General features: G+C 38.7%; 1 pseudogene; it reads right to left on the bottom strand.

Annotated features, from left to right (window-relative positions):
* Window positions 1-1,073: 1,073 nt before the first annotated feature.
* On the bottom strand, window positions 1,074-6,467 carry LOC101548417 (S-phase kinase-associated protein 1-like; annotated as a pseudogene).
* Window positions 6,468-8,630: the final 2,163 nt, after the last annotated feature.

Genomic DNA, 8,630 nt, shown 5'->3' with positions numbered 1-8,630 from the left:
TGTTGTTGACCTCATGTCTACCTGTAACACCACTAAATAAGATTATTTGGCTTTCCTAGGTTAAAGTGGCAGAACATAAACAGGTTTATGTGTTGTCAGAACAAGTGTTTTATCATTAATAATTATGAAACATCACTTTCTAAAATGTAATCTATAAATAAATATTAAAATAACAATGACTTAATAGATTATATTTTTCTATCCCTAAATTTAATTTACCCTTTGTCTGAGGTACTGCTGCCTCCAAATTATTTACTTTTACCTATCTTACCAAGTGTTCTCCTGCCTATGGTATCTGCATTAATTTCATAAGCAAAAAAATAACCTGTTTGTTTTTTTCCTCTTATTACTGTCATTGAAACTTATCTGTGCCCTCTCTAAATGTTGGTGTTTTTCATACCTCAAATTAAAGCGTTATGCATGCATACATTTTATTTCCCTCTAAGTAGTTTATTGACAGCAGATAAGACATGGTGTATGACTATCTCTATGTTCCAGGTACCTGCTGCAATAGCTTATGCATAGAAATGATTCAAGCATTTTTCCATTGAAATAATAATAAATATTCTGCTTTTAAATCACTCATTTTAGCCCAAGAACACTTTTGAAAGCACTCTGCCTACTTCTATTCATTAAGGAATAAGTGAATTTTGGTTACCTTAATATGAAAATATACATACATATACTTGTGTGTAGAGATTGAATTGTAATGATGTATACCTGAAATATATGTATTATAATGCCATGTTAATTTCTTTTGTTTTGCTTTTTGGGTAACACCTGACGTTGCACAGGGGTTATTTCTAGCTCATACACTCAGGAATTACTCCTGGCAGTGCTCAAGGGACCACATGGGATGCCGGGAACCGAACCCGGGTCGGTTGGGTGCAAGGCAAATGCCCTACCCGCTGTGCTATCGCTCCAGCCCCTCAATGTTACTCAGGATGAGTGGGAGTGGGAAAGACACTAAAATAGTGGTGGAGGGACGCAAACACTCTGGTGGAGGGTGTGTGTTTTAACTTTGGATATATGAAGCCCTATGATTAAATTGTAGTGCATAAAATAAGAGCATTTCACTTCTCTTCACACCACTGGTTCTCTTTGTGTACCTGGGTTTCCTCTTCTTCAGTAAAGTCATTTTTGATGTTGAAGGTCTTATGAATCTCCTCAGGTGTCTTCCCCTTAATCATTGGCACACACCAACAGTCTTGCATGTAACATCAGGCAAACCTTTGATGTCTAAGTAGTTTGCAGCCAGGATAAGTTCAAAAAGTATCCCTTGGTCCACTTTCAGGAATTCTTGGTCCCAAACAGGGATATCATCTGTTCGCTTTTCTTTGTTCTCATCATCCTCAGGAGGAGAGGGGTCTCCTTGTGGTGGGTGCACCACTGAATAACTTTTTTTAATATTGCTGCACTAACATTTGTACGAGGAACCGGGCCATCATCTCCTTCATCATCCATTCCCAAATCTTCCAACATGGCTTTGATAGTTACAGACTATTTGGCAATTTCCACATCAACTTCAAATATGTCTCCATCAGAGAGATTTCTCTGCAACTTAGTAGAAGGCTGGAGGTTGACGAAAACCAAGCCACATCAGCACAAGGAAGAGAAAGGTAGAGAACTAGGCCACTGTAGCATAAAATAAGAACATCAAAAATATTTTAAAATAGTCAATAGTAATATATTTTAAAATAATTTCAAGTAAAACTTTTTATTACAATAATTTTTCTTAAGGGAATAAAAACCATCAATTTCTTTAAATAATATTCATAAAGGATATGTGATGTTTTGGGAAATTTTTTAGGAATTTGGTGTGAGTTAACCAAAACAAAGTTCTTGCTCTTACAGCTGTAACATTTTTTGTGGGAAGAAAATACCAATTGATTAATAATATGACAGATATAAAATGATACAAAGAAAAATTAACCTTCTTAAAAGGAAGAAGAATTGATTGATAAAGCACAATTGAAATGAATTGGTATGGAGAGATAGAACAGGACTTAAGGTGTGTGCCTTGTACGGCTGACCCCAGTTCGACCTTTGAACACTGCATATGATCCTGACACCACAATGAGTGATCCCTGGGCTCAGAGCTAGGAGTAAACCCTTAGTACAGCCATGTGTTCCCCAAACATCCCCCTAATAATAATAAACTAAAAGCAACTGAAATTGCAAAATGAATTGGCAAGGAATGTCAGCACTTTGATTGTGAATGAGGTATAAGAGCATTGGAACTGTAAGACAGATAAACATTTACACTTTAAACTAATGGTACCTCAATAAAATTAATTTAAAAATTATTCAGTTATGTAATATATGAAATCATTACAATAGTTAATAATTCTGCATTAAACATTTAAATACTGGAAGAATAGCTCATTTAAGTGCTCATCATGGGCACAGATAGTTAGTACAGGAGACAAAGCACCTGTCTTGTATTTGGCCAACTCTGGTTCATTCCCTAGAGCTGCATTTTGATCCCTGAGCATTGCTAGATGTGGTCCAAAACAATTACAACAAAAACTCTCACAAATCACGAATCCCGAATCCCATTGATCATCGATTTATTGAGCGGGCTCAGTAACCTCTCCATTCGTCCTATCCCTAAGATTTTAGAAGCCTCTCTCCACTTGGCCCTCCCAATGATGCCACACTGGAGGCTCTTTCAGGGTCAGGGGAATGAGATCTGGTTTGTTACTGGCTTTAGCATATGAATACACCATGGGAAGCTTTGGGACACTGTCCCATGTGGGCAGAAAACTCTACGTAGTTTGCTAGTTTCTCCCAGAGGGAGAAGTAGGCTACAAGCTTTGTGGCCACGGTCTTCTGGGAGCTTGCTTTTAAGTCTCTGGAAGTTGGCCATTGATGGGATTACACACACCTGGGTTCCTCTGCCGGTACCTTCATGCTTGAGGCCTGTCAGAACATGTGGAGAGGAGCCTCCAGCATGGCTGTGGCTAGGTTCCGGTGATCTTCAGCCGCGGGAGCTCTGCTTGGGGCAGGGAGGGAAGATGTAGCCCATCCCCTCTGAGGGGCCCCCGGGGAAGACAGCCAGGCGTGCGGGCAAGAGACTCTCTGCCAACAAAAACTCTCATAACAAAAAAATTAATTATTGTAATTATACTTGGTAATTGATGTCAGCTAGACATTTTATGGTAATAATTTTGAAATATATACAAATATTGAACCATTATGTAATATTCCTGAAACTAGCGTGTCATAGGTAATTATATCCCAATAAATGACATAAATATTGTAATAGCACTGCATTGTAGCACTGTCTTCCTGTTGTTCATTGATTTGCTCGAGGGGGCACCAGTAACAACTCCATTGTGAGACTTGTTGCTACTGTTTTTGGCATATCTAATATGCCACGGGGAGTTTGCCAGGCTCTGCCGTGCGGGCAGGATATTCTCGGTAGCTTGCCAGGCTCTCTGAGAGGGATGGAGAAATCAAACCCGGATAGGCCGCATGTAAGGCAAATGCCCTACTCGCTGTGCTTAAATATTTCTTATTAAAATAATGCTTTAATATCAAAATAACAAAACAGACTTGGATTAATATCTTCCAAAAATGAAATTTGATTGAAAAAGTTTAAGAATCCAATAACAAATAAAAATAGAAATGAAATAAGTCAATCCAAGATCCAGTGATATACTTAAAATAATATCTGTAACTTACTATCTCATTGAAAGATAAAAGCATTTTTGGGTGTAGGTGTATTAAAAACAATGTGATGGCCTACCAACTGATTTACTATTTACTGCTATTTTAATAAGTTGAGCTAAAGAATGCTGACTTAATTTAAGAAGTTTGGATTCTTTGAAGAGTGCTTTTTCTGTAATAAGGTTAAAGGATTTCAACATTTAAAAGTGTAAAGTATAAGAACTTGGATTAATGCCCAGGAAAAGGTGTCAATCTAGTGCTTAAATTTATGAGGGCCATGCTTATAGTTTTAGGAGAGGAACTGTATCAGAAGGAAATATTGGGTAAAGGAGACAATCTGCTTTTATGGTACTAAATAAAGTCCGTTTTCTTTCTTTTTTTTTGCCTTTTGGGTCACAGCCAGCAATGCTCAAAGATTCCTCCTGGCTTTGCACTCAGAAAGTACTCCTGGAAGTGCTGGGGAACCATATGGGATGCAGAGAATCGAACCCTGGTTAGCCACATGCAAGGCAAATGCCCTACCCGCTGTGCTATCCCTCCAGCCCCAAAAGTCAGTTTTCTAATAGGATATATAAAGTCAACCAATTCCAACTTGAACCTTAATATTTTGTAAATGTGAATTGCCCCATCCCTTAAATATTCATAGACACCGGGTAGCTTTAATAATGAACAGAGACCTTATTTAAATAAACCATTTGGGTTTTGTGTAACCTCAGCTGAGTTCTGCTTTCTTCCTCATTTATGTCTTAATACCTTTAAACTGATATTAATAGTCCTTATATTGTGATATCACTCTAACTACAAAAGCTTTTTCCCTTTTTCTTTTTTATTAAAAAAACTGTGATTTACAAAATTATTGAGAATTGATTTTTATGCATATAATATTTCAACAACAATCCCACCACCAGTGTCAACTTCCCTCCACCAGTGGTTCCATATTCCATTCCCCACCCAACCCCACCCTGTCCTGGTCTGTCAACTCATCAGACACAATGCAAAATTGCAGTGGTTGCCGCTTAGATTCCCTCATGTTTTCATTTTTCCTGAGTCTGTGTTTTGGATATATGGCTACCATCTCACACCAGTGAGAATGGCACATATCAAACATAGTAAGAAGGATCTGTTTTGAGGAGGATGTAGTGACAAAGGAACTCTCATCCACTGCTGATGGGAATGTTTTCCTATAAAACCCCTCTGGAAAACAGTATGGAGAGTTCTCAGAAAACTTAGAATTGAGCTTCCATATGACCCAGCAATTCCACTTTGGGGCATCGACCCCCAGGACAAAGTTTGGGTTTTTTTCCTACACCCCAGCACCCATTCTTTTTAACATTGGTCTACAATACCGTGAAATTCCAGAGGTTTCACTTCATATGTCAATATGTGTAGATTTTCATCATTTCCACTGGCAGTGTTCTAGTGTCAGTCCATAATGAAAAAGAGCCTTTTAATCATTCCTCTCACCTCTACTCCTTTTTCTCTGATAAGCACCATAAAATTCACTGAATCTATGGGTTAGTTTTGTGAGGGTTTTTTTTGTCAGTTTGTTTGCTTTAGCTATTCACATTCTTCATATGAGTGAAGGCATTTGGTATTGTCTTTCACTTCCTAGCTTATGTCACTTAGCATAATCACCTTGAATTCCATCTATTTTGTCCCAAAGGCAAAATTTGATCTTTCTAAATGACAGAGTAATAACTAATAAGCTTATCACTGAATGTATGATCACAGGAGGGAAATAATAAAATAACATTGGGCAAGAGGAAGTGGGGAAAATTCCCTTTCACTATAAAATGCCCTACAGTCTCAACAATCTGTATTACAGCACCCTACAGCACTTGCAGGTAGAGAACAGGATTTTTTCAGTAGCTATAAAAACCTGAGATACACCTAAGCAAAAAATCTTATGCTCTTTATTTATATATCCTTGCAGCTAAAACATTTTTACTTCAGAAATACTGCTGCCAGAGCTCAAAGTATGTTCTGTCAGGATATTTGCTTATTCAGCCAGGATGTTAGGAATAACCCTATGTCTGTTAAAACAAATGCTTTGTTACGTTAATGTAAATTTTTGTCCTAATGAAAATAGTCCACTGGTCGCAACTGCATATAAGTTAGAAAAAAACCTGCAGCAGGGAGCCGACTCATTACATTGAAAAACAAAGTTCTTTTTTTCCTTCTTCCATGCAAAAATAAAACTTAACTCTTTGGTCTACTAGCATGGGGAATAACTGATTAATTTGAAATAATCTCTTTACTGACGTTTCTATAGGGCTATTAACGTGTTAACATATAAATGCATATTTTTTAAAAGAAATATTATATGTAACACTTCCCAAATTTATCTGACCAAGGAAACATCTTTTTCCATAGTTATTGCTTTTTTTTGGGGGGGGGCGGGCGGTTTCGGGTTTTTTTTTCTTTGTTGTGTTGTTTTTGTTTGTTTTGGGTTTTTTTTTTTTGTATTCTTTGTTCTTCCTGAATTTTTTTTTTTAATTTAGGGTATTTTTGGCGACACAGAGTTCAGGGGACCATATGCAGTGCCCGGACTGAACTGGTTATGGGCTGCCTGGAAAGCAAGCACCTTGATCCCCGAATATTCTCTCCAGCTCCAGACTCCGGAAGTCCGACGCAAGCCACTCTCCCGTGACAATCGTTCCAAACAGGCCCCTGCGAGGCCGAAGGCGCCCCACCGCGGAGCCCTTGTCCCCGCTGCCAGGCAGGACCCTGCGGGCCTCCCCACCACCAGGCCCTGCGGCCCACGCGGCGCTGCACCAGTGCGCTCCCCCCACCATGGTTAGTCGTTAGGGGCGCTGGTGAGCTAGTACAGCGGTCTGAGCAACTGCTTGCATTGCTTGTGGCCTAAGGGCCAGGGTTTGATCTCTGATACCCCCTGAAGTGATCCCTGAGGGCAAACCGTAATTAAGCCCAGAGCACTGCTGGGTGTGGCCCTCACTAAAGGAAAAAAACAACTTCCTTATTTTCTGTTTGCTTACAGAGACATCATGATTTGCAAAGTTGTTCATGACAAAGCTGTTTGAGACATACAAGGTTCCAAACACGAATCCCACCACTAATGTCTTCTTCCCTCCACCGGGATTCCCAGATTGACTCCCACCCCCTGTCCTGCTAGCTTAGCAAGCATATAACAATTTTTTTTTCCATATTACTGGGTCTCATAAAACTTAAAGGGATGTCAAATAGAATCATCAGAAAATAAATCAATAGAAGTCAAGTTTGGTGATTATTTGCTATTTGTTTTTAACCTTTCTTAATCAAGTCAAGGATGACCATATGTATCATTAGTGAATATCATACCCAATGCCACGTGATGGGATGTTTCTCCTGTGCTTTATGGGAGCTCTTTTAACGCTTCTTACAGAACTGACTCCAAGGCTCTGAATTCCATAAGCTGTCTCCTGTCCATGAAGCTCAGTATAGTTCCTTCAAATCTGAATGATAATCTAGCTGAATAGATTATTCTTGGTGTGTTGCTCATTTTGTTGGGTTTCTTCATTATATCATATTCTTCTTGCTCATAGTTTCATTTGAGGGATGTGCTGTACATTTTAGGGGCTTTCCATTGTATATAAGTTCCTTTATTGATCTTGCTGCATTCAATACTCTGTCTCTATCTTTGGGTTTCATCATTTTGAGTATAATATGTCTCAGAGTTTTCTTAATTGGGTCTATTTTCACTGGGACCCTTCAGGCTTCTTGGATCTTGGTGCTTCAATCAACTCTGGGAAGTTCTTATCGATAGTATCTTTAACCATTGTCTCTTCGCAATTGCCTTCTTGTTCTTCAGGGACTCCAATGATTCTTCTATTGTTTCTCTTAAATTCATTTCATAGTTCTCTGGTATGCTCTTTATTTATTTTCAGACTATTTTCCACTTTCAGCCATTTCCTAGAGGATTCCTACTTCTCATCTTGGAGTTCCTTGATCTTTTGCTCAGCTTCCGTTATTCTGATGTTCAGAGCTTCTGCTATTTTTTGGTTTGATTTAGGTTTTAAGTTATTTATTTTTGTGTAATTGGACCACAGTGAGATATTGAATTTTTATCTCACTTACCATGTTTTTCATTTCTGTCATTTTTGTCATTTCTGACTGTGATCATTTTTTTTTTCATTTCAACTCTCGTCCTTTTTGTGCTTTGCTGACTTACCAGTGCTATTGTTTCTTTGAACTCATTGAACATCCTTATCATGGTGTCACTAAAGACACTGTCTGAGGATTTTCTGGTGTTGTTTATGTCTTTATTGATATTGTTTTTGCTCATCAGATTGATGGGTTTCTATGTGCCCCCCCCCTCACACACACTGGTGTTCTGGTATTTTTGCTATGCTGGGGAGGCCTGTCTATACTTAACCCCCTGGAAAATTCTGAGGGATTAAGATTTAGAATGCTCTGTCTTCTCTGCCCATTCTGGGACTGTGGAGGTGCAAGCAGAAAGTCAGGACGGAGCTGAGGGGTGGTCTTAATCTTGTGTGAGGCTGCTGGACCCCACCTGATAAGAAGGGGTTCTGCCTCCCCACCCCAAATAGGCCCAGTGATATCAAAGGCAAGCCTCACCTGGAATGGTGGGGCAGCAACCATAGAGTCCAAAAATACTCCATAGAAACAAAAATAACCACAATGGAATTGTCATTGTGAAAGAAGTCAGGTTGGTAAATGATGTACCTCGTAACAAAGACCGAAGTCAAATTTTGAAGTATCTTAGATAACTTTCAAGGATAATATATTTGATTTTTTTCTATAAGCAGAAAACAGGTTGACGGGGGTTGGTTTGCTTGGGGGTCACACTTGGTAGTGCCTTAACCTTGGTACTATATCTCCAGCTCCACTTTTAAAATTTTTAAAAATTATATAAGCAAACCTGTTAAAAATGCATAAGGCAACTATATAAAGGATGGATTCAAGGAATCAGTAAGTGGAAACAGATACCAGATGAAATA

Source organism: Sorex araneus, chromosome X (assembly GCF_027595985.1).
Source record: "Sorex araneus isolate mSorAra2 chromosome X, mSorAra2.pri, whole genome shotgun sequence".
NCBI lineage: Eukaryota > Metazoa > Chordata > Mammalia > Eulipotyphla > Soricidae > Sorex > Sorex araneus.
The sequence above is the reverse complement of the archived record's forward strand: the minus strand, read 5'-3'. Positions and strand labels throughout refer to the sequence as shown.